Source organism: Pseudophryne corroboree, chromosome 3 (assembly GCF_028390025.1).
Source record: "Pseudophryne corroboree isolate aPseCor3 chromosome 3, aPseCor3.hap2, whole genome shotgun sequence".
NCBI lineage: Eukaryota > Metazoa > Chordata > Amphibia > Anura > Myobatrachidae > Pseudophryne > Pseudophryne corroboree.
In genome coordinates, this window is record NC_086446.1 from 117,324,639 (window position 1) to 117,344,668 (window position 20,030).

Genomic DNA, 20,030 nt, shown 5'->3' on the forward strand with positions numbered 1-20,030 from the left:
TTGGGCGTATCCAGTGTGGTGTGGCTGTAGATGAGTTTTGTGGTTTCTGTCAGAACTTTTCTACTTCTAACTACTGGTTCATAAATGAATACGTTTTAAAATGGAATGCATCAACAGAACGGTGTTGGCAGTATAAAATTATCTACAGCACCTTGTATTCCCAGGTGGACTCCCATCCAAGTACTAACCAGACCCAACACTGCTTAGCTTCCAAGATCAGATGAGATTGGGCGTATCCAGTGTGGTGTGGCTGTAGATGAGCTTTATGGTTTCTGTTAGAACTTTTCTACTTCTAACTACTGGTAAATAAATGAATACGTTTGAAAATGGAATGCATCAACAGAACGGTGTTGGCAGTATAAAAATATCTACAGCACCTTGTATTCCCAGGTGGTCTCCCATCCAAGTATTAACCAGGCCCAACACTGCTTAGCTTCCAAGATCAGATGAGATTGGGCGTATCCAGTGTGGTGTGGCTGTAGATGAGCTTTGTGGTTTCTGTTAGAACTTTTCTACTTCTAACTACTGGTTCATAAATGAATACGTTTTAAAATGGAATGCATCAACAGAACGGTGTTGGCAGTATAAAAATATCTACAGCACCTTGTATTCCCAGGTGGTCTCCCATCCAAGTACTAACCAGGCCCAACACTGCTTAGCTTCCAAGATCAGATGAGATTGGGCGTATCCAGTGTGGTGTGGCTGTAGATGAACTTTGTGGTTTCTGTTAGAACTTTTCTACTTCTAACTACTGGTTCATAAATGAATACATTTTAAAATGGAATGCATCAACAGAACGGTGTTGGCAGTATAAAATAATCTACAGCACCTTGTATTCCCAGGTGGTCTCCCATCCAAGTACTAACCAGGCCCAACACTGCTTAGCTTCCAAGATCAGATGAGATTGGGCGTATCCAGTGTGGTGTGGCTGTAGATGAGCTTTATGGTTTCTGTTAGAACTTTTCTACTTCTAACTACTGGTTCATAAATGAATACATTTGAAAATGGAATGCATCAACAGAACGGTGTTGGCAGTATAAAAATATCTACAGCACCTTGTATTCCCAGGTGGTCTCCCATCCAAGTACTAACCAGGCCCAACACTGCTTAGCTTCCAAGATCAGATGAGATTGGGCGTATCCAGTGTGGTGTGGCTGTAGATGAGCTTTGTGGTTTCTGTTAGAACTTTTCTACTTCTAACTACTGGTTCATAAATGAATACGTTTGAAAATGGAATGCATCAACAGAACGTTGTTGGCAGTATAAAAATATCTACAGCACCTTGTGTTCCCAGGTGGTCTCCCATCCAAGTACTAACCAGGCCCAACACTGCTTAGCTTCCAAGATCAGATGAGATTGGGCGTATCCAGTATGGTGTGGCTGTAGACGAGTTTTATGGTTTCTGTTAGAACTTTTCTACTTCTAACTACTGGTTCATAAATAAATATGTTTGAAAATGGAATGCATCAACAGAACGGTGTTGGCAGTATAAAAATATCTACAGCACCTTGTATTCCCAGGTGGTCTCCCATCCAAGTACTAACCAGGCCCAACACTGCTTAGCTTCCAAGATCAGATGAGCTTGGGCGTATCCAATGTGGTGTGGCTGTAGATGAACTTTGTGGTTTCTGTTAGAACTTTTCTACTTCTAACTACTGGTTCATAAATGAATACGTTTTAAAATGGAATGCATCAACAGAACGGTGTTGGCAGTATAAAATTATCTACAGCACCTTGTATTCCCAGGTGGACTCCCATCCAAGTACTAACCAGGCCCAACACTGCTTAGCTTCCAAGATCAGATGAGATTGGGCGTATCCAGTGTGGTGTGGCTGTAGATGAGCTTTGTGGTTTCTGTTAGAACTTTTCCACTTCTAACTACTGGTTCATAAATGAATACGTTTGAAAATGGAATGCATCAACAGAAGGGTGTTGGCAGTATAAAAATATCTACAGCACCTTGTATTCCCAGGTGCTCTCCCATCCAAGTACTAACCAGGCCCAACACTGCTTAGCTTCCAAGATCAGATGAGATTGGGCGTATCCAGTGTGGTGTGGCTGTAGATGAGCTTTGTGGTTTCTGTTAGAACTTTTCTACTTCTAACTACTGGTTCATAAATGAATACGTTTGACAATGGAATGCATCAACAGAACGGTATTGGCAGTATAAAAATATCTACAGCACCTTGTATTCCAAGGTGGTCTCCCATCCAAGTACTAACCAGGCCCAACACTGCTTAGCTTCGAAGATCAGATGAGATTGGGCGTATCCAGTGTGGTGTGGCTGTAGATGAGCTTTGTGGTTTCTGTTAGAACTTTTCTACTTCTAACTACTGGTTCATAAATGAATATGTTTTAAAATGGAATGCATCAACAGAACGGTGTTGGCAGTATAAAATTATCTACAGCACCTTGTATTCCCAGGTGGACTCCCATCCAAGTACTAACCAGGCCCAACACTGCTTAGTTTCCAAGATCAGATGAGATTGGGCGTATCCAGTGTGGTGTGGCTGTAGATGAGCTTTATGGTTTCTGTTAGAACTTTTCTACTTCTAACTACTGGTTCATAAATGAATACGTTTGAAAATGGAATGCATCAACAGAACGGTGTTGGCAGTATAAAAATATCTACAGCACCTTGTATTCCCAGGTGGTCTCCCATCCAAGTATTAACCAGGCCCAACACTGCTTAGCTTCCAAGATCAGATGAGATTGGGCGTATCCAGTGTGGTGTGGCTGTAGATGAACTTTGTGGTTTCTGTTAGAACTTTTCTACTTCTAACTACTGGTTCATAAATGAATACATTTTAAAATGGAATGCATCAACAGAACGGTGTTGGCAGTATAAAATAATCTACAGCACCTTGTATTCCCAGGTGGTCTCCCATCCAAGTACTAACCAGGCCCACCACTGCTTAGCTTCCAAGATCAGATGAGATTGGGCGTATCCAGTGTGGTGTGGCTGTAGATGAGCTTTATGGTTTCTGTTAGAACTTTTCTACTTCTAACTACTGGTTCATAAATGAATACATTTGAAAATGGAATGCATCAACAGAACGGTGTTGGCAGTATAAAAATATCTACAGCACCTTGTATTCCCAGGTGGTCTCCCATCCAAGTACTAACCAGGCCCAACACTGCTTAGCTTCCAAGATCAGATGAGATTGGGCGTATCCAGTGTGGTGTGGCTGTAGATGAGCTTTGTGGTTTCTGTTAGAACTTTTCTACTTCTAACTACTGGTTCATAAATGAATACGTTTGAAAATGGAATGCATCAACAGAACGGTGTTGGCAGTATAAAAATATCTACAGCACCTTGTGTTCCCAGGTGGTCTCCTATCCAAGTACTAACCAGGCCCAACACTGCTTAGCTTCCAAGATCAGATGAGATTGGGCGTATCCAGTATGGTGTGGCTGTAGACGAGTTTTATGGTTTCTGTTAGAACTTTTCTACTTCTAACTACTGGTTCATAAATAAATACGTTTGAAAATGGAATGCATCAACAGAACGGTGTTGGCAGTATAAAAATATCTACAGCACCTTGTATTCCCAGGTGGTCTCCCATCCAAGTACTAACCAGGCCCAACACTGCTTAGCTTCCTAGATCAGATGAGCTTGGGCATATCCAATGTGGTGTGGCTGTAGATGAACTTTGTGGTTTCTGTTAGAACTTTTCTACTTCTAACTACTGGTTCATAAATGAATACGTTTTAAAATGGAATGCATCAACAGAACGGTGTTGGCAGTATAAAATTATCTACAGCACCTTGTATTCCCAGGTGGACTCCCATCCAAGTACTAACCAGGCCCAACACTGCTTAGCTTCCAAGATCAGATGAGATTGGGCGTATCCAGTGTGGTGTGGCTGTAGATGAGCTTTGTAGTTTCTGTTAGAACTTTTCTACTTCTAACTACTGGTTCATAAATGAATACGTTTGAAAATGGAATGCATCAACAGAAGGGTGTTGGCAGTATAAAAATATCTACAGCACTTTGTATTCCCAGGTGGTCTCCCATCCAAGTACTAACCAGGCCCAACACTGCTTAGCTTCCAAGATCAGATGAGATTGGGCGTATCCAGTGTGGTGTGGCTGTAGATGAGCTTTGTGGTTTCTGTTAGAACTTTTCTACTACTAACTACTGGTTCATAAATGAATACGTTTGAAAATGGAATGCATCAACAGAACGGTGTTGGCAGTATAAAAATATCTACAGCACCTTGTATTCTCAGGTGGTCTCCCATCCAAGTACTAACCAGGCCCAACACTGCTTAGCTTCCAAGATCAGATGAGATTGGGCGTATCCAATGTGGTGTGGCTGTAGATGAAATTTGTGGTTTCTGTTAGAACTTTTCTACTTCTAACTACTGGTTCATAAATAAATACATTTTAAAATGGAATGCATCAACAGAACGGTGTTGGCAGTATAAAATTATCTACAGCACCTTGTATTCCCAGGTGGACCCCCATCCAAGTACTAACCAGGCCCAACACTGCTTAGCTTCCAAGATCAGATGAGATTGGGCGTATCCAATGTGGTGTGGCTGTAGATGAGCTTAATAGTTTCTGTTAGAACTTTTCTACTTCTAACTACTGGTTCATAAATGAATACGTTTGAAAATGGAATGCATCAACAGAACGGTGTTGGCAGTATAAAAATATCGACAGCACCTTGTATTCCCAGGTGGTCTCCCATCCAAGTACTAACCAGGCCCAACACTGCTTAGCTTCCAAGATCAGATGAGATTGGGCGTATCCAATGTGGTGTGGCTGTAGATGAACTTTGTGGTTTCTGTTAGAACTTTTCTACTTCTAACTACTGGTTCATAAATGAATACGTTTTAAAATGGAATGCATCAACAGAGCGGTGTTGGCAGTATAAAATTATCTACAGCACCTTGTATTCCCAGGTGGACTCCCATCCAAGTACTAACCAGGCCCAACACTGCTTAGCTTCCAAGATCAGATGAGATTGGGCGTATCCAGTGTGGTGTGGCTGTAGATGAGCTTTATGGTTTCTGTTAGAACTTTTCTACTTCTAACTACTGGTTCATAAATGGATACGTTTGAAAATGGAATGCATCAACAGAACGGTGTTGGCAGTATAAAAATATCTACAGCACCTTGTATTCCCAGGTGGTCTCCCATCCAAGTATTAACCAGGCCCAACACTGCTTAGCTTCCAAGATCAGATGAGATTGGGCGTATCCAGTGTGGTGTGGCTGTAGATGAGCTTTGTGGTTTCTGTTAGAACTTTTCTACTTCTAACTACTGGTTCATAAATGAACACGTTTGAAAATGGAATGCATCAACAGAACGGTGTTGGCAGTATAAAAATATCTACAGCACCTTGTATTCCCAGGTGGTTTCCCATCCAAGTACTAACCAGGCCCAACACTGCTTAGCTTCCAAGATCAGATGAGATTGGGTGTATCCAGTGTGGTGTGGCTGTAGATGAGCTTTGTGGTTTCTGTTAGAACTTTTCTACTTCTAACTACTGGTTCATAAATGAATACGTTTGAAAATGGAATGCATCAACAGAACGGTGTTGGCAGTATAAAAATATCTACAGCACCTTGTATTCCCAAGGGGTCTCCCATCCAAGTACTAACCAGGCCCAACACTGCTTAGCTTCCAAGATCAGATGAGATTGGGCGTATCCAGTGTGGTGTGGCTGTAGATGAGCTTTGTGGTTTCTGTTAGAACTTTTCTACTTCTAACTACTGGTTCATAAATGAATACGTTTTAAAATGGAATGCATCAACAGAACGGTGTTGGCAGTATAAAAATATCTACAGCACCTTGTATTCCCAGGTGGTCTCCCATCCAAGTACTAACCAGGCCCAACACTGCTTAGCTTCCAAGATCAGATGAGATTGGGCGTATCCAGTGTGGTGTTGCTGTAGATGAACTTTCTGGTTTCTGTTAGAACTTTTCTACTTCTAACTACTGGTTCATAAATGAATACGTTTGAAAATGGAATGCATCAACAGAACGGTGTTGGCAGTATAAAAATATCTACAGCACCTTGTATTCCCAGGTGGTCTCCCATCCAAGTACTAACCAGGCCCAACACTGCTTAGCTTCCAAGATCAGATGAGGTTGGGCATATCCAGTGTGGTGTGGCTGTAGAAGAGCTTTATGGTTTCTGTTAGTACTTTTCTACTTCTAACTACTGGTTCATAAATTAATACGTTTGAAAATGGAATGCATCAACAGAACGGTGTTGGTAGTATAAAAATATCTACTGCACCTTGTATTCCCAAGTGGTCTCCCATCCAAGTACTAACCAGGTCCAACACTGCTTAGCTTCCAAGATCAGATGAGATCGGGCGTATCCAGTGTGGTGTGACTGTAGATAAGCTTTGTGGTTTCTGTTAGAACTTTTCTACTTGTAAGTACTGGTTCATAAATGAATACGTTTGAAAATTTAATGCATCAACAGAACGGTGTTGGCAGTATAAAAATATCTACAGCACCTTGTATTCCCAGGTGGTCTCCCATCCAAGTACTAACCAGGCCCAACACTGCTTAGCTTCCAAGATCAGATGAGATTGGGCGTATCCAGTGTGGTGTGGCTGTAGATGAGCTTTGTGGTTTCTGTTAGAACTTTTCTACTTCTAACTACTGGTTCATAAATGAATACGTTTGACAATGGAATGCATCAACAGAACGGTATTGGCAGTATAAAAATATCTACAGCACCTTGTATTCCAAGGTGGTCTCCCATTCAAGTACTAACCAGGCCCAACACTGCTTAGCTTCGAAGATCAGATGAGATTGGGCGTATCCAGTGTGGTGTGGCTGTAGATGAGCTTTGTGGTTTCTGTTAGAACTTTTCTACTTCTAACTACTGGTTCATAAATGAACACGTTTGAAAATGGAATGCATCAACAGAACGGTGTTGGCAGTATAAAAATATCTACAGCACCTTGTATTCCCAGGTGGTTTCCCATCCAAGTACTAACCAGGCCCAACACTGCTTAGCTTCCAAGATCAGATGAGATTGGGTGTATCCAGTGTGGTGAGGCTGTAGATGAGCTTTGTGGTTTCTGTTAGAACTTTTCTACTTCTAACTACTGGTTCATAAATGAATACGTTTGAAAATGGAATGCATCAACAGAACGGTGTTGGCAGTATAAAAATATCTACAGCACCTTGTATTCCAAGGTGGTCTCCCATCCAAGTACTAACCAGGCCCAACACTGCTTAGCTTCCAAGATCAGATGAGATTGGGCGTATCCAGTGTGGTGTGGCTGTAGATGAGCTTTGTGGTTTCTGTTAGAACTTTTCTACTTCTAACTACTGGTTCATAAATGAATACATTTGAAAATGGAATGCATCAACAGAACGGTGTTGGCAGTATAAAAATATCTACAGCACCTTGTATTCCCAAGGGGTCTCCCATCCAAGTACTAACCAGGCCCAACACTGCTTAGCTTCCAAGATCAGATGAGATTGGGCGTATCCAGTGTGGTGTGGCTGTAGATGAGCTTTGTGGTTTCTGTTAGAACTTTTCTACTTCTAACTACTGGTTCATAAATGAATACGTTTTAAAATGGAATGCATCAACAGAACGGTGTTGGCAGTATAAAAATATCTTCAGCACCTTGTATTCCCAGGTGGTCTCCCATCCAAGTACTAACCAGGCCCAACACTGCTTAGCTTCCAAGATCAGATGAGATTGGGCGTATCCAGTGTGGTGTTGCTGTAGATGAACTTTCTGGTTTCTGTTAGAACTTTTCTACTTCTAACTACTGGTTCATAAATGAATACGTTTGAAAATGGAATGCATCAACAGAACGGTGTTGGCAGTATAAAAATATCTACAGCACCTTGTATTCCCAGGTGGTCTCCCATCCAAGTACTAACCAGGCCCAACACTGCTTAGCTTCCAAGATCAGATGAGGTTGGGCATATCCAGTGTGGTGTGGCTGTAGAAGAGCTTTATGGTTTCTGTTAGTACTTTTCTACTTCTAACTACTGGTTCATAAATTAATACGTTTGAAAATGGAATGCATCAACAGAACGGTGTTGGTAGTATAAAAATATCTACTGCACCTTGTATTCCCAAGTGGTCTCCCATCCAAGTACTAACCAGGTCCAACACTGCTTAGCTTCCAAGATCAGATGAGATTGGGCGTATCCAGTGTGGTGTGGCTGTAAATTAACTTTCTGGTTTCTGTTAGAACTTTTCTACTTCTAACTACTGGTTCATAAATGAATACGTTTTAAAATGGAATGCATCAACAGAACGGTGTTGGCAGTATAAAATAATCTACAGCACCTTGTATTCCCAGGTGGTCTCCCATCCAAGTACTAACCAGGCCCAACACTGCTTAGCTTCCAAGATCAGATGAGATTGGGCGTATCCAGTGTGGTGTGGCTGTAGATGAGCTTTATGGTTTCTGTTAGAACTTTTCTACTTCTAACTACTGGTTCATAAATGAATACGTTTGAAAATGGAATGCATCAACAGAACGGTGTTGGCAGTATAAAAATATCTACAGCACCTTGTATTCCCAGGTGGTCTCCCATCCAAGTATTAACCAGGCCCAACACTGCTTAGCTTCCAAGATCAGATGAGATTGGGCGTATCCAGTGTGGTGTGGCTGTAGATGAACTTTGTGGTTTCTGTTAGAACTTTTCTACTTCTAACTACTGGTTCATAAATGAATACATTTTAAAATGGAATGCATCAACAGAACGGTGTTGGCAGTATAAAATAATCTACAGCACCTTGTATTCCCAGGTGGTCTCCCATCCAAGTACTAACCAGGCCCAACACTGCTTAGCTTCCAAGATCAGATGAGATTGGGCGTATCCAGTGTGGTGTGGCTGTAGATGAGCTTTATGGTTTCTGTTAGAACTTTTCTACTTCTAACTACTGGTTCATAAATGAATACATTTGAAAATGGAATGCATCAACAGAACGGTGTTGGCAGTATAAAAATATCTACAGCACCTTGTATTCCCAGGTGGTCTCCCATCCAAGTACTAACCAGGCCCAACACTGCTTAGCTTCCAAGATCAGATGAGATTGGGCGTATCCAGTGTGGTGTGGCTGTAGATGAGCTTTGTGGTTTCTGTTAGAACTTTTCTACTTCTAACTACTGGTTCATAAATGAATACGTTTGAAAATGGAATGCATCAACAGAACGGTGTTGGCAGTATAAAAATATCTACAGCACCTTGTGTTCCCAGGTGGTCTCCCATCCAAGTACTAACCAGGCCCAACACTGCTTAGCTTCCAAGATCAGATGAGATTGGGCGTATCCAGTATGGTGTGGCTGTAGACGAGTTTTATGGTTTCTGTTAGAACTTTTCTACTTCTAACTACTGGTTCATAAATAAATACGTTTGAAAATGGAATGCATCAACAGAACGGTGTTGGCAGTATAAAAATATCTACAGCACCTTGTATTCCCAGTTGGTCTCCCATCCAAGTACTAACCAGGCCCAACACTGCTTAGCTTCCAAGATCAGATGAGCTTGGGCGTATCCAATGTGGTGTGGCTGTAGATGAACTTTGCGGTTTCTGTTAGAACTTTTCTACTTCTAACTACAGGTTCATAAATGAATACGTTTTAAAATGGAATGCATCAACAGAACGGTGTTGGCAGTATAAAATTATCTACAGCACCTTGTATTCCCAGGTGGACTCCCATCCAAGTACTAACCAGGCCCAACACTGCTTAGCTTCCAAGATCAGATGAGATTGGGCGTATCCAGTGTGGTGTGGCTGTAGATGAGCTTTGTAGTTTCTGTTAGAACTTTTCTACTTCTAACTACTGGTTCATAAATGAATACGTTTGAAAATGGAATGCATCAACAGAAGGGTGTTGGCAGTATAAAAATATCTACAGCACCTTGTATTCCCAGGTGGTCTCCCATCCAAGTACTAACCAGGCCCAACACTGCTTAGCTTCCAAGATCAGATGAGATTGGGCGTATCCAGTGTGGTGTGGCTGTAGATGAGCTTTGTGGTTTCTGTTAGAACTTTTCTACTACTAACTACTGGTTCATAAATGAATACGTTTGAAAATGGAATGCATCAACAGAACGGTGTTGGCAGTATAAAAATATCTACAGCACCTTGTATTCTCAGGTGGTCTCCCATCCAAGTACTAACCAGGCCCAACACTGCTTAGCTTCCAAGATCAGATGAGATTGGGCGTATCCAATGTGGTGTGGCTGTAGATGAAATTTGTGGTTTCTGTTAGAACTTTTCTACTTCTAACTACTGGTTCATAAATAAATACATTTTAAAATGGAATGCATCAACAGAACGGTGTTGGCAGTATAAAATTATCTACAGCACCTTGTATTCCCAGGTGGACCCCCATCCAAGTACTAACCAGGCCCAACACTGCTTAGCTTCCAAGATCAGATGAGATTGGGCGTATCCAATGTGGTGTGGCTGTAGATGAGCTTAATGGTTTCTGTTAGAACTTTTCTACTTCTAACTACTGGTTCATAAATGAATACGTTTGAAAATGGAATGCATCAACAGAACGGTGTTGGCAGTATAAAAATATCGACAGCACCTTGTATTCCCAGGTGGTCTCCCATCCAAGTACTAACCAGGCCCAACACTGCTTAGCTTCCAAGATCAGATGAGATTGGGCGTATCCAATGAGGTGTGGCTGTAGATGAACTTTGTGGTTTCTGTTAGAACTTTTCTACTTCTAACTACTGGTTCAAAAAAGAATACGTTTTAAAATGGAATGCATCAACAGAACGGTGTTGGCAGTATAAAATAATCTACAGCACCTTGTATTCCCAGGTGGTCTCCCATCCAAGTACTAACCAGGCCCAACACTGCTTAGCTTCCAAGATCAGATGAGATTGGGCGTATCCAGTGTGGTGTGGCTGTAGATGAGCTTTATGGTTTCTGTTAGAACTTTTCTACTTCTAACTACTGGTTCATAAATGAATACGTTTGAAAATGGAATGCATCAACAGAACGGTGTTGGCAGTATAAAAATATCTACAGCACCTTGTATTCCCAGGTGGTCTCCCATCCAAGTATTAACCAGGCCCAACACTGCTTAGCTTCCAAGATCAGATGAGATTGGGCGTATCCAGTGTGGTGTGGCTGTAGATGAACTTTGTGGTTTCTGTTAGAACTTTTCTACTTCTAACTACTGGTTCATAAATGAATACATTTTAAAATGGAATGCATCAACAGAACGGTGTTGGCAGTATAAAATAATCTACAGCACCTTGTATTCCCAGGTGGTCTCCCATCCAAGTACTAACCAGGCCCAACACTGCTTAGCTTCCAAGATCAGATGAGATTGGGCGTATCCAGTGTGGTGTGGCTGTAGATGAGCTTTATGGTTTCTGTTAGAACTTTTCTACTTCTAACTACTGGTTCATAAATGAATACATTTGAAAATGGAATGCATCAACAGAACGGTGTTGGCAGTATAAAAATATCTACAGCACCTTGTATTCCCAGGTGGTCTCCCATCCAAGTACTAACCAGGCCCAACACTGCTTAGCTTCCAAGATCAGATGAGATTGGGCGTATCCAGTGTGGTGTGGCTGTAGATGAGCTTTGTGGTTTCTGTTAGAACTTTTCTACTTCTAACTACTGGTTCATAAATGAATACGTTTGAAAATGGAATGCATCAACAGAACGGTGTTGGCAGTATAAAAATATCTACAGCACCTTGTGTTCCCAGGTGGTCTCCCATCCAAGTACTAACCAGGCCCAACACTGCTTAGCTTCCAAGATCAGATGAGATTGGGCGTATCCAGTATGGTGTGGCTGTAGACGAGTTTTATGGTTTCTGTTAGAACTTTTCTACTTCTAACTACTGGTTCATAAATAAATACGTTTGAAAATGGAATGCATCAACAGAACGGTGTTGGCAGTATAAAAATATCTACAGCACCTTGTATTCCCAGGTGGTCTCCCATCCAAGTACTAACCAGGCCCAACACTGCTTAGCTTCCAAGATCAGATGAGCTTGGGCGTATCCAATGTGGTGTGGCTGTAGATGAACTTTGCGGTTTCTGTTAGAACTTTTCTACTTCTAACTACAGGTTCATAAATGAATACGTTTTAAAATGGAATGCATCAACAGAACGGTGTTGGCAGTATAAAATTATCTACAGCACCTTGTATTCCCAGGTGGACTCCCATCCAAGTACTAACCAGGCCCAACACTGCTTAGCTTCCAAGATCAGATGAGATTGGGCGTATCCAGTGTGGTGTGGCTGTAGATGAGCTTTGTAGTTTCTGTTAGAACTTTTCTACTTCTAACTACTGGTTCATAAATGAATACGTTTGAAAATGGAATGCATCAACAGAAGGGTGTTGGCAGTATAAAAATATCTACAGCACCTTGTATTCCCAGGTGGTCTCCCATCCAAGTACTAACCAGGCCCAACACTGCTTAGCTTCCAAGATCAGATGAGATTGGGCGTATCCAGTGTGGTGTGGCTGTAGATGAGCTTTGTGGTTTCTGTTAGAACTTTTCTACTACTAACTACTGGTTCATAAATGAATACGTTTGAAAATGGAATGCATCAACAGAACGGTGTTGGCAGTATAAAAATATCTACAGCACCTTGTATTCTCAGGTGGTCTCCCATCCAAGTACTAACCAGGCCCAACACTGCTTAGCTTCCAAGATCAGATGAGATTGGGCGTATCCAATGTGGTGTGGCTGTAGATGAAATTTGTGGTTTCTGTTAGAACTTTTCTACTTCTAACTACTGGTTCATAAATAAATACTTTTTAAAATGGAATGCATCAACAGAACGGTGTTGGCAGTATAAAATTATCTACAGCACCTTGTATTCCCAGGTGGACCCCCATCCAAGTACTAACCAGGCCCAACACTGCTTAGCTTCCAAGATCAGATGAGATTGGGCGTATCCAATGTGGTGTGGCTGTAGATGAGCTTAATGGTTTCTGTTAGAACTTTTCTACTTCTAACTACTGGTTCATAAATGAACACGTTTGAAAATGGAATGCATCAACAGAACGGTGTTGGCAGTATAAAAATATCGACAGCACCTTGTATTCCCAGGTGGTCTCCCATCCAAGTACTAACCAGGCCCAACACTGCTTAGCTTCCAAGATCAGATGAGATTGGGCGTATCCAATGTGGTGTGGCTGTAGATGAACTTTGTGGTTTCTGTTAGAACTTTTCTACTTCTAACTACTGGTTCAAAAAAGAATACGTTTTAAAATGGAATGCATCAACAGAACGGTGTTGGCAGTATAAAATTATCTACAGCACCTTGCATTCCCAGGTGGACTCCCATCCAAGTACTAACCAGGCCCAACACTGCTTAGCTTCCAAGATCAGATGAGATTGGGCGTATCCAGTGTGGTGTAGCTGTAGATGAGCTTTATGGTTTCTGTTAGAACTTTTCTACTTCTAACTACTGGTTCATAAATGAATACGTTTGAAAATGGAATGCATCAACAGAACGGTGTATCAGTATAAAAATATCTACAGCACCTTGTATTCCCAGGTGGTCTCCCATCCAAGTATTAACCAGGCCCAACACTGCTTAGCTTCCAAGATCAGATGAGATTGGGCGTATCCAGTGTGGTGTGGCTGTAGATGAGCTTTGTGGTTTCTGTTAGAACTTTTCTACTTCTAACTACTGGTTCATAAATGAATACGTTTGAAAATGGAATGCATCAACAGAACGGTGTTGGCAGTATAAAAATATCTACAGCACCTTGTATTCCCAGGTGGTCTCCCATCCAAGTACTAACCAGGCCCAACACTGCTTAGCTTCCAAGATCAGGTGAGATTGGGCGTATCCAGTGTGGTGTGGCTGTAGATGAGCTTTGTGGTTTCTGTTAGAACTTTTCTACTTCTAACTACTGGTTCATAAATGAATACGTTTTAAAATGGAATGCATCAACAGAACGGTGTTGGCAGTATAAAAATATCTACAGCACCTTGTATTCCCAGGTGGTCTCCCATCCAAGTACTAACCAGGCCCAACACTGCTTAGCTTCCAAGATCAGATGAGATTGGGCGTATCCAGTGTGGTGTGGCTGTAGATGAACTTTGTGGTTTATGTTAGAACTTTTCTACTTCTAACTACTGGTTCATAAATGAATACATTTTAAAATGGAATGCATCAACAGAACGGTGTTGGCAGTATAAAATAATCTACAGCACCTTGTATTCCCAGGTGGTCTCCCATCCAAGTACTAACCAGGCCCAACACTGCTTAGCTTCCAAGATCAGATGAGATTGGGCGTATCCAGTGTGGTGTGGCTGTAGATGAGCTTTATGGTTTCTGTTAGAACTTTTCTACTTCTAACTACTGGTTCATAAATGAATACGTTTGAAAATGGAATGCATCAACAGAACGGTGTTGGCAGTATAAAAATATCTACAGCACCTTGTATTCCCAGGTGGTCTCCCATCCAAGTACTAACCAGGCCCAACACTGCTTAGCTTCCAAGATCAGATGAGATTGGGCGTATCCAGTGTGGTGTGGCTGTAGATGAGCTTTGTGGTTTCTGTTAGAACTTTTCTACTTCTAACTACTGGTTCATAAATGAATACGTTTGACAATGGAATGCATCAACAGAACGGTATTGGCAGTATAAAAATATCTACAGCACCTTGTATTCCCAGGTGGTCTCCCATCCAAGTACTAACCAGGCCCAACACTGCTTAGCTTCCAAGATCAGATGAGATTGGGCGTATCCAGTGTGGTGTGGCTGTAGATGAGCTTTGTGGTTTCTGTTAGAACTTTTCTACTTCTAACTACTGGTTCATAAATGAACACGTTTGAAAATGGAATGCATCAACAGAACGGTGTTGGCAGTATAAAAATATCTACAGCACCTTGTATTCCCAGGTGGTTTCCCATCCAAGTACTAACCAGGCCCAACACTGCTTAGCTTCCAAGATCAGATGAGATTGGGTGTATCCAATGTGGTGTGGCTGTAGATGAGCTTTGTGGTTTCTGTTAGAACTTTTCTACTTCTAACTACTGGTTCATAAATGAATACGTTTGAAAATGGAATGCATCAACAGAACGGTGTTGGCAGTATAAAACTATCTACAGCACCTTGTATTCCCAGGTGGTCTCCCATCCAAGTACTAACCAGGCCCAACACTGCTTAGCTTCCAAGATCAGATGAGATTGGGCGTATCCAGTGTGGTGTGGCTGTAGATGAACTTTGTGGTTTCTGTTAGAACTTTTCTACTTCTAACTACTGGTTCATAAATGAATACGTTTTAAAATGGAATGCATCAACAGAACGGTGTTGGCAGTATAAAATTATCTACAGCACCTTGTATTCCCAGGTGGACTCCCATCCAAGTACTAACCAGGCCAAACACTGCTTAGCTTCCAAGATCAGATGAGATTGGGCGTATCCAGTGTGGTGTGGCTGTAGATGAGCTTTATGGTTTCTGTTAGAACTTTTCTACTTCTAACTACTGGTTCATAAATGAATACGTTTGAAAATGGAATGCATCAACAGAACGGTGTTGGTAGTATAAAAATATCTACAGCACCTTGTATTCCCAGGTGGTCTCCCATCCAAGTACTAACCAGGCCCAACACTGCTTAGCTTCCAAGATCAGATGAGATTGGGCGTATCCAGTGTGGTGTGACTGTAGATGAGCTTTGTGGTTTCTGTTAGAACTTTTCTACTTGTAAGTACTGGTTCATAAATGAATACGTTTGAAAATTTAATGCATCAACAGAACGGTGTTGGCAGTATAAAAATATCTACAGCACCTTGTATTCCCAGGTGGTCTCCCATCCAAGTACTAACCAGTCCCAACACTGCTTAGCTTCCAAGATCAGATGAGATTGGGCGTATCCAGTGTGGTGTGGCTGTAAATTAACTTTCTGGTTTCTGTTAGAACTTTTCTACTTCTAACTACTGGTTCATAAATGAATACGTTTTAAAATGGAATGCATCAACAGAACGGTGTTGGCAGTATAAAATAATCTACAGCACCTTGTATTCCCAGGTGGTCTCCCATCCAAGTACTAACCAGGCCCAACACTGCTTAGCTTCCAAGATCAGATGAGATTGGGCGTATCCAGTGTGGTGTGGCTGTAGATGAGCTTTATGGTTTCTGTTAGAACTTTTCTACTTCTAACTACTGGTTCATAAATGAATACGTTTGAAAATGGAATGCATCAACAGAACGGTGTTGGCAGTATAAAAATATCTACAGCACCTTGTATTCCCAGGTGGTCTCCCATCCAAGTACTAACCAGGCCCAACACTGCTTAGCTTCCAAGATCAGATGAGATTGGGCGTATCCAGTGTGGTGTGGCTGTAGATGAGCTTTGTGGTTTCTGTTAGAACTTTTCTACTTCTAACTACTGGTTCATAAATGAATACGTTTGAAAATGGAATGCATCAACAGAACGGTATTGGCAGTATAAAAATATCTACAGCACCTTGTATTCCAAGGTGGTCTCCCATCCAAGTACTAACCAGGCCCAACACTGCTTAGCTTCGAAGATCAGATGAGATTGGACGTATCCAGTGTGGTGTGGCTGTAGATGAGCTTTGTGGTTTCTGTTAGAACTTTTCTACTTCTAACTACTGGTTCATAAATGAATACATTTGAAAATAAAAAGCATCAACAGAACGGTGTTGGCAGTATAAAAATATCTACAGCACCTTGTATTCCCAAGGGGTCTCCCATCCAAGTACTAACCAGGCCCAACACTGCTTAGCTTCCAAGATCAGATGAGATTGGGCGTATCCAGTGTGGTGTGGCTGTAGATGAGTTGTGTGGTGTGGCTGTAGATGAGCTTTGTGGTTTCTGTTAGAACTTTTCTACTTCTAACTACTGGTTCATAAATGAATACATTTGAAAATGGAATGCATCAACAGAACGGTGTTGGCAGTATAAAAATATCTACAGCACCTTGTATTCCCAAGGGGTCTCCCATCCAAGTACTAACCAGGCCCAACACTGCTTAGCTTCCAAGATCAGATGAGATTGGGCGTATCCAGTGTGGTGTGGCTGTAGATGAGCTTTGTGGTTTCTGTTAGAACTTTTCTACTTCTAACTACTGGTTCATAAATGAACACGTTTGAAAATGGAATGCATCAACAGAACGGTGTTGGCAGTATAAAAATATCTACAGCACCTTGCATTCCCAGGTGGTTTCCCATCCAAGTACTAACCAGGCCCAACACTGCTTAGCTTCCAAGATCAGATGAGATTGGGTGTATCCAGTGTGGTGTGGCTGTAGATGAGCTTTGTGGTTTCTGTTAGAACTTTTCTACTTCTAACTACTGGTTCATAAATGAATACGTTTTAAAATGGAATGCATCAACAGAACGGTGTTGGCAGTATAAAAATATCTACAGCACCTTGTATTCCCAGGTGGTCTCCCATCCAAGTACTAACCAGGCCCAACACTGCTTAGCTTCCAAGATCAGATGAGATTGGGCGTATCCAGTGTGGTGTTGCTGTAGATGAACTTCCTGGTTTCTGTTAGAACTTTTCTACTTCTAACTACTGGTTCATAAATGAATACGTTTGAAAATGGAATGCATCAACAGAACGGTGTTGGCAGTATAAAAATATCTACAGCACCTTGTATTCCAAGGTGGTCTCCCATCCAAGTACTAACCAGGCCCAACACTGCTTAGCTTCCAAGATCAGATGAGATTGGGCGTATCCAGTGTGGTGTGGCTGTAGATGAGCTTTGTGGTTTCTGTTAGAACTTTTCTACTTCTAACTACTGGTTCATAAATGAATACGTTTTAAAATGGAATGCATCAACAGAACGGTGTTGGCAGTATAAAAATATCTACAGCACCTTGTATTCCCAGGTGGTCTCCCATCCAAGTACTAACCAGGCCCAACACTGCTTAGCTTCCAAGATCAGATGAGATTGGGCGTATCCAGTGTGGTGTTGCTGTAGATGAACTTTCTGGTTTCTGTTAGAACTTTTCTACTTCTAACTACTGGTTCATAAATGAATACGTTTGAAAATGGAATGCATCAACAGAACGGTGTTGGCAGTATAAAAATATCTACAGCACCTTGTATTCCCAGGTGGTCTCCCATCCAAGTACTAACCAGGCCCAACACTGCTTAGCTTCCAAGATCAGATGAGGTTGGGCATATCCAGTGTGGTGTGGCTGTAGAAGAGCTTTATGGTTTCTGTTAGTACTTTTCTACTTCTAACTACTGGTTCATAAATTAATACGTTTGAAAATGGAATGCATCAACAGAACGGTGTTGGTAGTATAAAAATATCTACTGCACCTTGTATTCCCAAGTGGTCTCCCATCCAAGTACTAACCAGGTCCAACACTGCTTAGCTTCCAAGATCAGATGAGATTGGGCGTATCCAGTGTGGTGTGACTGTAGATGAGCTTTGTGGTTTCTGTTAGAACTTTTCTACTTGTAAGTACTGGTTCATAAATGAATACGTTTGAAAATTTAATGCATCAACAGAACGGTGTTGGCAGTATAAAAATATCTACAGCACCTTGTATTCCCAGGTGGTCTCCCATCCAAGTACTAACCAGTCCCAACACTGCTTAGCTTCCAAGATCAGATGAGATTGGGCGTATCCAGTGTGGTGTGGCTGTAAATCAACTTTCTGGTTTCTGTTAGAACTTTTCTACTTCTAACTACTGGTTCATAAATGAATACGTTTTAAAATGGAATGCATCAACAGAACGGTGTTGGCAGTATAAAATAATCTACAGCACCTTGTATTCCCAGGTGGTCTCCCATCCAAGTACTAACCAGGCCCAACACTGCTTAGCTTCCAAGATCAGATGAGATTGGGCGTATCCAGTGTGGTGTGGCTGTAGATGAGCTTTATGGTTTCTGTTAGAACTTTTCTACTTCTAACTACTGGTTCATAAATGAATACGTTTGAAAATGGAATGCATCAACAGAACGGTGTTGGCAGTATAAAAATATCTACAGCACCTTGTATTCCCAGGTGGTCTCCCATCCAAGTACTAACCAGGCCCAACACTGCTTAGCTTCCAAGATCAGATGAGATTGGGCGTATCCAGTGTGGTGTGGCTGTAGATGAGCTTTGTGGTTTCTGTTAGAACTTTTCTACTTCTAACTACTGGTTCATAAATGAATACGTTTGAAAATGGAATGCATCAACAGAACGGTATTGGCAGTATAAAAATATCTACAGCACCTTGTATTCCCAGGTGGTCTCCCATCCAAGTACTAACCAGGCCCAACACTGCTTAGTTTTGAAGATCAGATGAGATTGGACGTATCCAGTGTGGTGTGGCTGTAGATGAGCTTTGTGGTTTCTGTTAGAACTTTTCTACTTCTAACTACTGGTTCATAAATGAATACATTTGAAAATGGAATGCATCAACAGAACGGTGTTGGCAGTATAAAAATATCTACAGCACCTTGTATTCCCAAGGGGTCTCCCATCCAAGTACTAACCAGGCCCAACACTGCTTAGCTTCCAAGATCAGATGAGATTGGGCGTATCCAGTGTGGTGTGGCTGTAGATGAGCTGTGTGGTGTGGCTGTAGATGAGCTTTGTGGTTTCTGTTAGAACTTTTCTACTTCTAACTACTGGTTCATAAATGAATACATTTGAAAATGGAATGCATCAACAGAACGGTGTTGGCAGTATAAAAATATCTACAGCACCTTGTATTCCCAAGGGGTCTCCCATCCAAGTACTAACCAGGCCCAACACTGCTTAGCTTCCAAGATCAGATGAGATTGGGCGTATCCAGTGTGGTGTGGCTGTAGATGAGCTTTGTGGTTTCTGTTAGAACTTTTCTACTTCTAACTACTGGTTCATAAATGAACACGTTTGAAAATGGAATGCATCAACAGAACGGTGTTGGCAGTATAAAAATATCTACAGCACCTTGTATTCCCAGGTGGTTTCCCATCCAAGTACTAACCAGGCCCAACACTGCTTAGCTTCCAAGATCAGATGAGATTGGGTGTATCCAGTGTGGTGTGGCTGTAGATGAGCTTTGTGGTTTCTGTTAGAACTTTTCTACTTCTAACTACTGGTTCATAAATGAATACGTT

At 41.6% G+C, this 20,030-nt stretch overlaps 83 non-coding genes and 6 pseudogenes across 83 annotated transcripts; all 89 read right to left on the reverse strand.

Annotated features, from left to right (window-relative positions):
- Nucleotides 1-32, reverse strand: part of LOC134890773 (5S ribosomal RNA) — a 119-nt pseudogene extending 87 nt beyond the window's left edge.
- A 107-nt stretch (nucleotides 33-139) lies between these two features.
- On the reverse strand, nucleotides 140-258 carry LOC135067626 (5S ribosomal RNA). The gene has a single exon (XR_010253837.1). It is a non-coding gene; the product is annotated as a 5S ribosomal RNA (ribosomal RNA).
- A 107-nt stretch (nucleotides 259-365) lies between these two features.
- LOC135063611 (5S ribosomal RNA) lies at nucleotides 366-484 on the reverse strand. The gene has a single exon (XR_010249937.1). It is a non-coding gene; the product is annotated as a 5S ribosomal RNA (ribosomal RNA).
- A 107-nt stretch (nucleotides 485-591) lies between these two features.
- On the reverse strand, nucleotides 592-710 carry LOC134900420 (5S ribosomal RNA). Its single transcript, XR_010173931.1, has one exon. It is a non-coding gene; the product is annotated as a 5S ribosomal RNA (ribosomal RNA).
- Nucleotides 711-817: 107 nt separating this feature from the next.
- LOC134901809 (5S ribosomal RNA) lies at nucleotides 818-936 on the reverse strand. The gene has a single exon (XR_010175288.1). It is a non-coding gene; the product is annotated as a 5S ribosomal RNA (ribosomal RNA).
- Nucleotides 937-1,043: 107 nt separating this feature from the next.
- Nucleotides 1,044-1,162, reverse strand: LOC134900421 (5S ribosomal RNA). The gene has a single exon (XR_010173932.1). It is a non-coding gene; the product is annotated as a 5S ribosomal RNA (ribosomal RNA).
- A 107-nt stretch (nucleotides 1,163-1,269) lies between these two features.
- LOC135064567 (5S ribosomal RNA) lies at nucleotides 1,270-1,388 on the reverse strand. Its single transcript, XR_010250873.1, has one exon. It is a non-coding gene; the product is annotated as a 5S ribosomal RNA (ribosomal RNA).
- A 107-nt stretch (nucleotides 1,389-1,495) lies between these two features.
- On the reverse strand, nucleotides 1,496-1,614 carry LOC135068719 (5S ribosomal RNA). The gene has a single exon (XR_010254912.1). It is a non-coding gene; the product is annotated as a 5S ribosomal RNA (ribosomal RNA).
- A 107-nt stretch (nucleotides 1,615-1,721) lies between these two features.
- On the reverse strand, nucleotides 1,722-1,840 carry LOC135060298 (5S ribosomal RNA). Its single transcript, XR_010246688.1, has one exon. It is a non-coding gene; the product is annotated as a 5S ribosomal RNA (ribosomal RNA).
- Nucleotides 1,841-1,947: 107 nt separating this feature from the next.
- LOC135068267 (5S ribosomal RNA) lies at nucleotides 1,948-2,066 on the reverse strand. The gene has a single exon (XR_010254471.1). It is a non-coding gene; the product is annotated as a 5S ribosomal RNA (ribosomal RNA).
- A 107-nt stretch (nucleotides 2,067-2,173) lies between these two features.
- LOC134885567 (5S ribosomal RNA) lies at nucleotides 2,174-2,292 on the reverse strand. The gene has a single exon (XR_010169679.1). It is a non-coding gene; the product is annotated as a 5S ribosomal RNA (ribosomal RNA).
- A 107-nt stretch (nucleotides 2,293-2,399) lies between these two features.
- On the reverse strand, nucleotides 2,400-2,518 carry LOC135069889 (5S ribosomal RNA). The gene has a single exon (XR_010256069.1). It is a non-coding gene; the product is annotated as a 5S ribosomal RNA (ribosomal RNA).
- A 107-nt stretch (nucleotides 2,519-2,625) lies between these two features.
- On the reverse strand, nucleotides 2,626-2,744 carry LOC135063612 (5S ribosomal RNA). Its single transcript, XR_010249938.1, has one exon. It is a non-coding gene; the product is annotated as a 5S ribosomal RNA (ribosomal RNA).
- A 107-nt stretch (nucleotides 2,745-2,851) lies between these two features.
- On the reverse strand, nucleotides 2,852-2,970 carry LOC135058537 (5S ribosomal RNA). Its single transcript, XR_010244963.1, has one exon. It is a non-coding gene; the product is annotated as a 5S ribosomal RNA (ribosomal RNA).
- Nucleotides 2,971-3,077: 107 nt separating this feature from the next.
- Nucleotides 3,078-3,196, reverse strand: LOC134900423 (5S ribosomal RNA). The gene has a single exon (XR_010173934.1). It is a non-coding gene; the product is annotated as a 5S ribosomal RNA (ribosomal RNA).
- Nucleotides 3,197-3,303: 107 nt separating this feature from the next.
- LOC134885737 (5S ribosomal RNA) lies at nucleotides 3,304-3,422 on the reverse strand. Its single transcript, XR_010169845.1, has one exon. It is a non-coding gene; the product is annotated as a 5S ribosomal RNA (ribosomal RNA).
- A 107-nt stretch (nucleotides 3,423-3,529) lies between these two features.
- Nucleotides 3,530-3,648, reverse strand: LOC134891582 (5S ribosomal RNA; annotated as a pseudogene).
- Nucleotides 3,649-3,755: 107 nt separating this feature from the next.
- On the reverse strand, nucleotides 3,756-3,874 carry LOC135060299 (5S ribosomal RNA). Its single transcript, XR_010246689.1, has one exon. It is a non-coding gene; the product is annotated as a 5S ribosomal RNA (ribosomal RNA).
- A 107-nt stretch (nucleotides 3,875-3,981) lies between these two features.
- LOC135065064 (5S ribosomal RNA) lies at nucleotides 3,982-4,100 on the reverse strand. Its single transcript, XR_010251356.1, has one exon. It is a non-coding gene; the product is annotated as a 5S ribosomal RNA (ribosomal RNA).
- Nucleotides 4,101-4,207: 107 nt separating this feature from the next.
- On the reverse strand, nucleotides 4,208-4,326 carry LOC135060538 (5S ribosomal RNA). Its single transcript, XR_010246932.1, has one exon. It is a non-coding gene; the product is annotated as a 5S ribosomal RNA (ribosomal RNA).
- A 107-nt stretch (nucleotides 4,327-4,433) lies between these two features.
- On the reverse strand, nucleotides 4,434-4,552 carry LOC135065280 (5S ribosomal RNA). The gene has a single exon (XR_010251563.1). It is a non-coding gene; the product is annotated as a 5S ribosomal RNA (ribosomal RNA).
- Nucleotides 4,553-4,659: 107 nt separating this feature from the next.
- Nucleotides 4,660-4,778, reverse strand: LOC135066126 (5S ribosomal RNA). Its single transcript, XR_010252382.1, has one exon. It is a non-coding gene; the product is annotated as a 5S ribosomal RNA (ribosomal RNA).
- A 107-nt stretch (nucleotides 4,779-4,885) lies between these two features.
- Nucleotides 4,886-5,004, reverse strand: LOC135060300 (5S ribosomal RNA). The gene has a single exon (XR_010246690.1). It is a non-coding gene; the product is annotated as a 5S ribosomal RNA (ribosomal RNA).
- A 107-nt stretch (nucleotides 5,005-5,111) lies between these two features.
- LOC135063613 (5S ribosomal RNA) lies at nucleotides 5,112-5,230 on the reverse strand. The gene has a single exon (XR_010249939.1). It is a non-coding gene; the product is annotated as a 5S ribosomal RNA (ribosomal RNA).
- A 107-nt stretch (nucleotides 5,231-5,337) lies between these two features.
- On the reverse strand, nucleotides 5,338-5,456 carry LOC134900760 (5S ribosomal RNA). The gene has a single exon (XR_010174264.1). It is a non-coding gene; the product is annotated as a 5S ribosomal RNA (ribosomal RNA).
- A 107-nt stretch (nucleotides 5,457-5,563) lies between these two features.
- Nucleotides 5,564-5,682, reverse strand: LOC134901505 (5S ribosomal RNA). The gene has a single exon (XR_010174995.1). It is a non-coding gene; the product is annotated as a 5S ribosomal RNA (ribosomal RNA).
- Nucleotides 5,683-5,789: 107 nt separating this feature from the next.
- LOC135060097 (5S ribosomal RNA) lies at nucleotides 5,790-5,908 on the reverse strand. The gene has a single exon (XR_010246487.1). It is a non-coding gene; the product is annotated as a 5S ribosomal RNA (ribosomal RNA).
- A 107-nt stretch (nucleotides 5,909-6,015) lies between these two features.
- On the reverse strand, nucleotides 6,016-6,134 carry LOC134885519 (5S ribosomal RNA). Its single transcript, XR_010169631.1, has one exon. It is a non-coding gene; the product is annotated as a 5S ribosomal RNA (ribosomal RNA).
- Nucleotides 6,135-6,241: 107 nt separating this feature from the next.
- Nucleotides 6,242-6,360, reverse strand: LOC134887487 (5S ribosomal RNA; annotated as a pseudogene).
- A 107-nt stretch (nucleotides 6,361-6,467) lies between these two features.
- LOC134900424 (5S ribosomal RNA) lies at nucleotides 6,468-6,586 on the reverse strand. Its single transcript, XR_010173935.1, has one exon. It is a non-coding gene; the product is annotated as a 5S ribosomal RNA (ribosomal RNA).
- Nucleotides 6,587-6,693: 107 nt separating this feature from the next.
- LOC134888178 (5S ribosomal RNA) lies at nucleotides 6,694-6,812 on the reverse strand (annotated as a pseudogene).
- A 107-nt stretch (nucleotides 6,813-6,919) lies between these two features.
- Nucleotides 6,920-7,038, reverse strand: LOC135061773 (5S ribosomal RNA). The gene has a single exon (XR_010248144.1). It is a non-coding gene; the product is annotated as a 5S ribosomal RNA (ribosomal RNA).
- A 107-nt stretch (nucleotides 7,039-7,145) lies between these two features.
- Nucleotides 7,146-7,264, reverse strand: LOC135061342 (5S ribosomal RNA). The gene has a single exon (XR_010247726.1). It is a non-coding gene; the product is annotated as a 5S ribosomal RNA (ribosomal RNA).
- Nucleotides 7,265-7,371: 107 nt separating this feature from the next.
- LOC134901507 (5S ribosomal RNA) lies at nucleotides 7,372-7,490 on the reverse strand. Its single transcript, XR_010174997.1, has one exon. It is a non-coding gene; the product is annotated as a 5S ribosomal RNA (ribosomal RNA).
- A 107-nt stretch (nucleotides 7,491-7,597) lies between these two features.
- LOC135069803 (5S ribosomal RNA) lies at nucleotides 7,598-7,716 on the reverse strand. Its single transcript, XR_010255985.1, has one exon. It is a non-coding gene; the product is annotated as a 5S ribosomal RNA (ribosomal RNA).
- A 107-nt stretch (nucleotides 7,717-7,823) lies between these two features.
- LOC134885520 (5S ribosomal RNA) lies at nucleotides 7,824-7,942 on the reverse strand. Its single transcript, XR_010169632.1, has one exon. It is a non-coding gene; the product is annotated as a 5S ribosomal RNA (ribosomal RNA).
- A 107-nt stretch (nucleotides 7,943-8,049) lies between these two features.
- LOC134886513 (5S ribosomal RNA) lies at nucleotides 8,050-8,168 on the reverse strand. Its single transcript, XR_010170593.1, has one exon. It is a non-coding gene; the product is annotated as a 5S ribosomal RNA (ribosomal RNA).
- Nucleotides 8,169-8,275: 107 nt separating this feature from the next.
- Nucleotides 8,276-8,394, reverse strand: LOC134901821 (5S ribosomal RNA). Its single transcript, XR_010175299.1, has one exon. It is a non-coding gene; the product is annotated as a 5S ribosomal RNA (ribosomal RNA).
- Nucleotides 8,395-8,501: 107 nt separating this feature from the next.
- On the reverse strand, nucleotides 8,502-8,620 carry LOC135063614 (5S ribosomal RNA). The gene has a single exon (XR_010249940.1). It is a non-coding gene; the product is annotated as a 5S ribosomal RNA (ribosomal RNA).
- A 107-nt stretch (nucleotides 8,621-8,727) lies between these two features.
- LOC134901832 (5S ribosomal RNA) lies at nucleotides 8,728-8,846 on the reverse strand. Its single transcript, XR_010175311.1, has one exon. It is a non-coding gene; the product is annotated as a 5S ribosomal RNA (ribosomal RNA).
- A 107-nt stretch (nucleotides 8,847-8,953) lies between these two features.
- LOC134900425 (5S ribosomal RNA) lies at nucleotides 8,954-9,072 on the reverse strand. The gene has a single exon (XR_010173936.1). It is a non-coding gene; the product is annotated as a 5S ribosomal RNA (ribosomal RNA).
- A 107-nt stretch (nucleotides 9,073-9,179) lies between these two features.
- LOC135064568 (5S ribosomal RNA) lies at nucleotides 9,180-9,298 on the reverse strand. Its single transcript, XR_010250874.1, has one exon. It is a non-coding gene; the product is annotated as a 5S ribosomal RNA (ribosomal RNA).
- Nucleotides 9,299-9,405: 107 nt separating this feature from the next.
- LOC134886064 (5S ribosomal RNA) lies at nucleotides 9,406-9,524 on the reverse strand. Its single transcript, XR_010170160.1, has one exon. It is a non-coding gene; the product is annotated as a 5S ribosomal RNA (ribosomal RNA).
- A 107-nt stretch (nucleotides 9,525-9,631) lies between these two features.
- LOC135060301 (5S ribosomal RNA) lies at nucleotides 9,632-9,750 on the reverse strand. The gene has a single exon (XR_010246691.1). It is a non-coding gene; the product is annotated as a 5S ribosomal RNA (ribosomal RNA).
- A 107-nt stretch (nucleotides 9,751-9,857) lies between these two features.
- Nucleotides 9,858-9,976, reverse strand: LOC134900426 (5S ribosomal RNA). Its single transcript, XR_010173937.1, has one exon. It is a non-coding gene; the product is annotated as a 5S ribosomal RNA (ribosomal RNA).
- Nucleotides 9,977-10,083: 107 nt separating this feature from the next.
- LOC135060539 (5S ribosomal RNA) lies at nucleotides 10,084-10,202 on the reverse strand. The gene has a single exon (XR_010246933.1). It is a non-coding gene; the product is annotated as a 5S ribosomal RNA (ribosomal RNA).
- A 107-nt stretch (nucleotides 10,203-10,309) lies between these two features.
- On the reverse strand, nucleotides 10,310-10,428 carry LOC135065281 (5S ribosomal RNA). Its single transcript, XR_010251564.1, has one exon. It is a non-coding gene; the product is annotated as a 5S ribosomal RNA (ribosomal RNA).
- Nucleotides 10,429-10,535: 107 nt separating this feature from the next.
- Nucleotides 10,536-10,654, reverse strand: LOC135068136 (5S ribosomal RNA). The gene has a single exon (XR_010254343.1). It is a non-coding gene; the product is annotated as a 5S ribosomal RNA (ribosomal RNA).
- Nucleotides 10,655-10,761: 107 nt separating this feature from the next.
- LOC134901844 (5S ribosomal RNA) lies at nucleotides 10,762-10,880 on the reverse strand. The gene has a single exon (XR_010175322.1). It is a non-coding gene; the product is annotated as a 5S ribosomal RNA (ribosomal RNA).
- Nucleotides 10,881-10,987: 107 nt separating this feature from the next.
- Nucleotides 10,988-11,106, reverse strand: LOC135063616 (5S ribosomal RNA). The gene has a single exon (XR_010249942.1). It is a non-coding gene; the product is annotated as a 5S ribosomal RNA (ribosomal RNA).
- Nucleotides 11,107-11,213: 107 nt separating this feature from the next.
- On the reverse strand, nucleotides 11,214-11,332 carry LOC134901855 (5S ribosomal RNA). Its single transcript, XR_010175333.1, has one exon. It is a non-coding gene; the product is annotated as a 5S ribosomal RNA (ribosomal RNA).
- A 107-nt stretch (nucleotides 11,333-11,439) lies between these two features.
- On the reverse strand, nucleotides 11,440-11,558 carry LOC134900427 (5S ribosomal RNA). Its single transcript, XR_010173938.1, has one exon. It is a non-coding gene; the product is annotated as a 5S ribosomal RNA (ribosomal RNA).
- A 107-nt stretch (nucleotides 11,559-11,665) lies between these two features.
- On the reverse strand, nucleotides 11,666-11,784 carry LOC135064569 (5S ribosomal RNA). The gene has a single exon (XR_010250876.1). It is a non-coding gene; the product is annotated as a 5S ribosomal RNA (ribosomal RNA).
- A 107-nt stretch (nucleotides 11,785-11,891) lies between these two features.
- Nucleotides 11,892-12,010, reverse strand: LOC135068720 (5S ribosomal RNA). The gene has a single exon (XR_010254913.1). It is a non-coding gene; the product is annotated as a 5S ribosomal RNA (ribosomal RNA).
- A 107-nt stretch (nucleotides 12,011-12,117) lies between these two features.
- LOC135060303 (5S ribosomal RNA) lies at nucleotides 12,118-12,236 on the reverse strand. Its single transcript, XR_010246692.1, has one exon. It is a non-coding gene; the product is annotated as a 5S ribosomal RNA (ribosomal RNA).
- A 107-nt stretch (nucleotides 12,237-12,343) lies between these two features.
- LOC134900428 (5S ribosomal RNA) lies at nucleotides 12,344-12,462 on the reverse strand. Its single transcript, XR_010173939.1, has one exon. It is a non-coding gene; the product is annotated as a 5S ribosomal RNA (ribosomal RNA).
- Nucleotides 12,463-12,569: 107 nt separating this feature from the next.
- On the reverse strand, nucleotides 12,570-12,688 carry LOC135060541 (5S ribosomal RNA). Its single transcript, XR_010246935.1, has one exon. It is a non-coding gene; the product is annotated as a 5S ribosomal RNA (ribosomal RNA).
- A 107-nt stretch (nucleotides 12,689-12,795) lies between these two features.
- On the reverse strand, nucleotides 12,796-12,914 carry LOC135065282 (5S ribosomal RNA). The gene has a single exon (XR_010251565.1). It is a non-coding gene; the product is annotated as a 5S ribosomal RNA (ribosomal RNA).
- Nucleotides 12,915-13,021: 107 nt separating this feature from the next.
- LOC135066127 (5S ribosomal RNA) lies at nucleotides 13,022-13,140 on the reverse strand. Its single transcript, XR_010252383.1, has one exon. It is a non-coding gene; the product is annotated as a 5S ribosomal RNA (ribosomal RNA).
- A 107-nt stretch (nucleotides 13,141-13,247) lies between these two features.
- Nucleotides 13,248-13,366, reverse strand: LOC135067710 (5S ribosomal RNA). Its single transcript, XR_010253921.1, has one exon. It is a non-coding gene; the product is annotated as a 5S ribosomal RNA (ribosomal RNA).
- A 106-nt stretch (nucleotides 13,367-13,472) lies between these two features.
- On the reverse strand, nucleotides 13,473-13,591 carry LOC135063617 (5S ribosomal RNA). The gene has a single exon (XR_010249943.1). It is a non-coding gene; the product is annotated as a 5S ribosomal RNA (ribosomal RNA).
- A 107-nt stretch (nucleotides 13,592-13,698) lies between these two features.
- On the reverse strand, nucleotides 13,699-13,817 carry LOC135063310 (5S ribosomal RNA). The gene has a single exon (XR_010249645.1). It is a non-coding gene; the product is annotated as a 5S ribosomal RNA (ribosomal RNA).
- Nucleotides 13,818-13,924: 107 nt separating this feature from the next.
- Nucleotides 13,925-14,043, reverse strand: LOC134900429 (5S ribosomal RNA). The gene has a single exon (XR_010173940.1). It is a non-coding gene; the product is annotated as a 5S ribosomal RNA (ribosomal RNA).
- A 107-nt stretch (nucleotides 14,044-14,150) lies between these two features.
- On the reverse strand, nucleotides 14,151-14,269 carry LOC134901868 (5S ribosomal RNA). Its single transcript, XR_010175345.1, has one exon. It is a non-coding gene; the product is annotated as a 5S ribosomal RNA (ribosomal RNA).
- A 107-nt stretch (nucleotides 14,270-14,376) lies between these two features.
- Nucleotides 14,377-14,495, reverse strand: LOC134900430 (5S ribosomal RNA). The gene has a single exon (XR_010173941.1). It is a non-coding gene; the product is annotated as a 5S ribosomal RNA (ribosomal RNA).
- A 107-nt stretch (nucleotides 14,496-14,602) lies between these two features.
- On the reverse strand, nucleotides 14,603-14,721 carry LOC134900431 (5S ribosomal RNA). Its single transcript, XR_010173942.1, has one exon. It is a non-coding gene; the product is annotated as a 5S ribosomal RNA (ribosomal RNA).
- A 107-nt stretch (nucleotides 14,722-14,828) lies between these two features.
- On the reverse strand, nucleotides 14,829-14,947 carry LOC135058632 (5S ribosomal RNA). Its single transcript, XR_010245058.1, has one exon. It is a non-coding gene; the product is annotated as a 5S ribosomal RNA (ribosomal RNA).
- Nucleotides 14,948-15,054: 107 nt separating this feature from the next.
- On the reverse strand, nucleotides 15,055-15,173 carry LOC134900432 (5S ribosomal RNA). The gene has a single exon (XR_010173943.1). It is a non-coding gene; the product is annotated as a 5S ribosomal RNA (ribosomal RNA).
- Nucleotides 15,174-15,280: 107 nt separating this feature from the next.
- Nucleotides 15,281-15,399, reverse strand: LOC134884795 (5S ribosomal RNA). The gene has a single exon (XR_010168929.1). It is a non-coding gene; the product is annotated as a 5S ribosomal RNA (ribosomal RNA).
- A 107-nt stretch (nucleotides 15,400-15,506) lies between these two features.
- Nucleotides 15,507-15,625, reverse strand: LOC134901477 (5S ribosomal RNA). The gene has a single exon (XR_010174967.1). It is a non-coding gene; the product is annotated as a 5S ribosomal RNA (ribosomal RNA).
- A 107-nt stretch (nucleotides 15,626-15,732) lies between these two features.
- Nucleotides 15,733-15,851, reverse strand: LOC134884260 (5S ribosomal RNA). Its single transcript, XR_010168412.1, has one exon. It is a non-coding gene; the product is annotated as a 5S ribosomal RNA (ribosomal RNA).
- A 107-nt stretch (nucleotides 15,852-15,958) lies between these two features.
- On the reverse strand, nucleotides 15,959-16,077 carry LOC134901880 (5S ribosomal RNA). Its single transcript, XR_010175356.1, has one exon. It is a non-coding gene; the product is annotated as a 5S ribosomal RNA (ribosomal RNA).
- Nucleotides 16,078-16,184: 107 nt separating this feature from the next.
- Nucleotides 16,185-16,303, reverse strand: LOC134900434 (5S ribosomal RNA). Its single transcript, XR_010173945.1, has one exon. It is a non-coding gene; the product is annotated as a 5S ribosomal RNA (ribosomal RNA).
- Nucleotides 16,304-16,410: 107 nt separating this feature from the next.
- On the reverse strand, nucleotides 16,411-16,529 carry LOC134890293 (5S ribosomal RNA; annotated as a pseudogene).
- A 107-nt stretch (nucleotides 16,530-16,636) lies between these two features.
- Nucleotides 16,637-16,755, reverse strand: LOC134901508 (5S ribosomal RNA). The gene has a single exon (XR_010174998.1). It is a non-coding gene; the product is annotated as a 5S ribosomal RNA (ribosomal RNA).
- A 131-nt stretch (nucleotides 16,756-16,886) lies between these two features.
- Nucleotides 16,887-17,005, reverse strand: LOC134901509 (5S ribosomal RNA). The gene has a single exon (XR_010174999.1). It is a non-coding gene; the product is annotated as a 5S ribosomal RNA (ribosomal RNA).
- A 107-nt stretch (nucleotides 17,006-17,112) lies between these two features.
- LOC135058487 (5S ribosomal RNA) lies at nucleotides 17,113-17,231 on the reverse strand. The gene has a single exon (XR_010244915.1). It is a non-coding gene; the product is annotated as a 5S ribosomal RNA (ribosomal RNA).
- Nucleotides 17,232-17,338: 107 nt separating this feature from the next.
- LOC135060098 (5S ribosomal RNA) lies at nucleotides 17,339-17,457 on the reverse strand. Its single transcript, XR_010246488.1, has one exon. It is a non-coding gene; the product is annotated as a 5S ribosomal RNA (ribosomal RNA).
- Nucleotides 17,458-17,564: 107 nt separating this feature from the next.
- On the reverse strand, nucleotides 17,565-17,683 carry LOC135061343 (5S ribosomal RNA). The gene has a single exon (XR_010247727.1). It is a non-coding gene; the product is annotated as a 5S ribosomal RNA (ribosomal RNA).
- Nucleotides 17,684-17,790: 107 nt separating this feature from the next.
- On the reverse strand, nucleotides 17,791-17,909 carry LOC135060100 (5S ribosomal RNA). Its single transcript, XR_010246490.1, has one exon. It is a non-coding gene; the product is annotated as a 5S ribosomal RNA (ribosomal RNA).
- Nucleotides 17,910-18,016: 107 nt separating this feature from the next.
- LOC134885521 (5S ribosomal RNA) lies at nucleotides 18,017-18,135 on the reverse strand. The gene has a single exon (XR_010169633.1). It is a non-coding gene; the product is annotated as a 5S ribosomal RNA (ribosomal RNA).
- A 107-nt stretch (nucleotides 18,136-18,242) lies between these two features.
- On the reverse strand, nucleotides 18,243-18,361 carry LOC134885537 (5S ribosomal RNA). The gene has a single exon (XR_010169650.1). It is a non-coding gene; the product is annotated as a 5S ribosomal RNA (ribosomal RNA).
- Nucleotides 18,362-18,468: 107 nt separating this feature from the next.
- LOC134884261 (5S ribosomal RNA) lies at nucleotides 18,469-18,587 on the reverse strand. Its single transcript, XR_010168413.1, has one exon. It is a non-coding gene; the product is annotated as a 5S ribosomal RNA (ribosomal RNA).
- A 107-nt stretch (nucleotides 18,588-18,694) lies between these two features.
- LOC134901891 (5S ribosomal RNA) lies at nucleotides 18,695-18,813 on the reverse strand. Its single transcript, XR_010175367.1, has one exon. It is a non-coding gene; the product is annotated as a 5S ribosomal RNA (ribosomal RNA).
- A 107-nt stretch (nucleotides 18,814-18,920) lies between these two features.
- On the reverse strand, nucleotides 18,921-19,039 carry LOC134900436 (5S ribosomal RNA). The gene has a single exon (XR_010173946.1). It is a non-coding gene; the product is annotated as a 5S ribosomal RNA (ribosomal RNA).
- A 107-nt stretch (nucleotides 19,040-19,146) lies between these two features.
- LOC134893978 (5S ribosomal RNA) lies at nucleotides 19,147-19,265 on the reverse strand (annotated as a pseudogene).
- A 107-nt stretch (nucleotides 19,266-19,372) lies between these two features.
- On the reverse strand, nucleotides 19,373-19,491 carry LOC134901510 (5S ribosomal RNA). Its single transcript, XR_010175000.1, has one exon. It is a non-coding gene; the product is annotated as a 5S ribosomal RNA (ribosomal RNA).
- Nucleotides 19,492-19,622: 131 nt separating this feature from the next.
- LOC134901511 (5S ribosomal RNA) lies at nucleotides 19,623-19,741 on the reverse strand. Its single transcript, XR_010175001.1, has one exon. It is a non-coding gene; the product is annotated as a 5S ribosomal RNA (ribosomal RNA).
- A 107-nt stretch (nucleotides 19,742-19,848) lies between these two features.
- On the reverse strand, nucleotides 19,849-19,967 carry LOC134900761 (5S ribosomal RNA). The gene has a single exon (XR_010174265.1). It is a non-coding gene; the product is annotated as a 5S ribosomal RNA (ribosomal RNA).
- Between the last annotated feature and the right edge of the window lie 63 nt (nucleotides 19,968-20,030).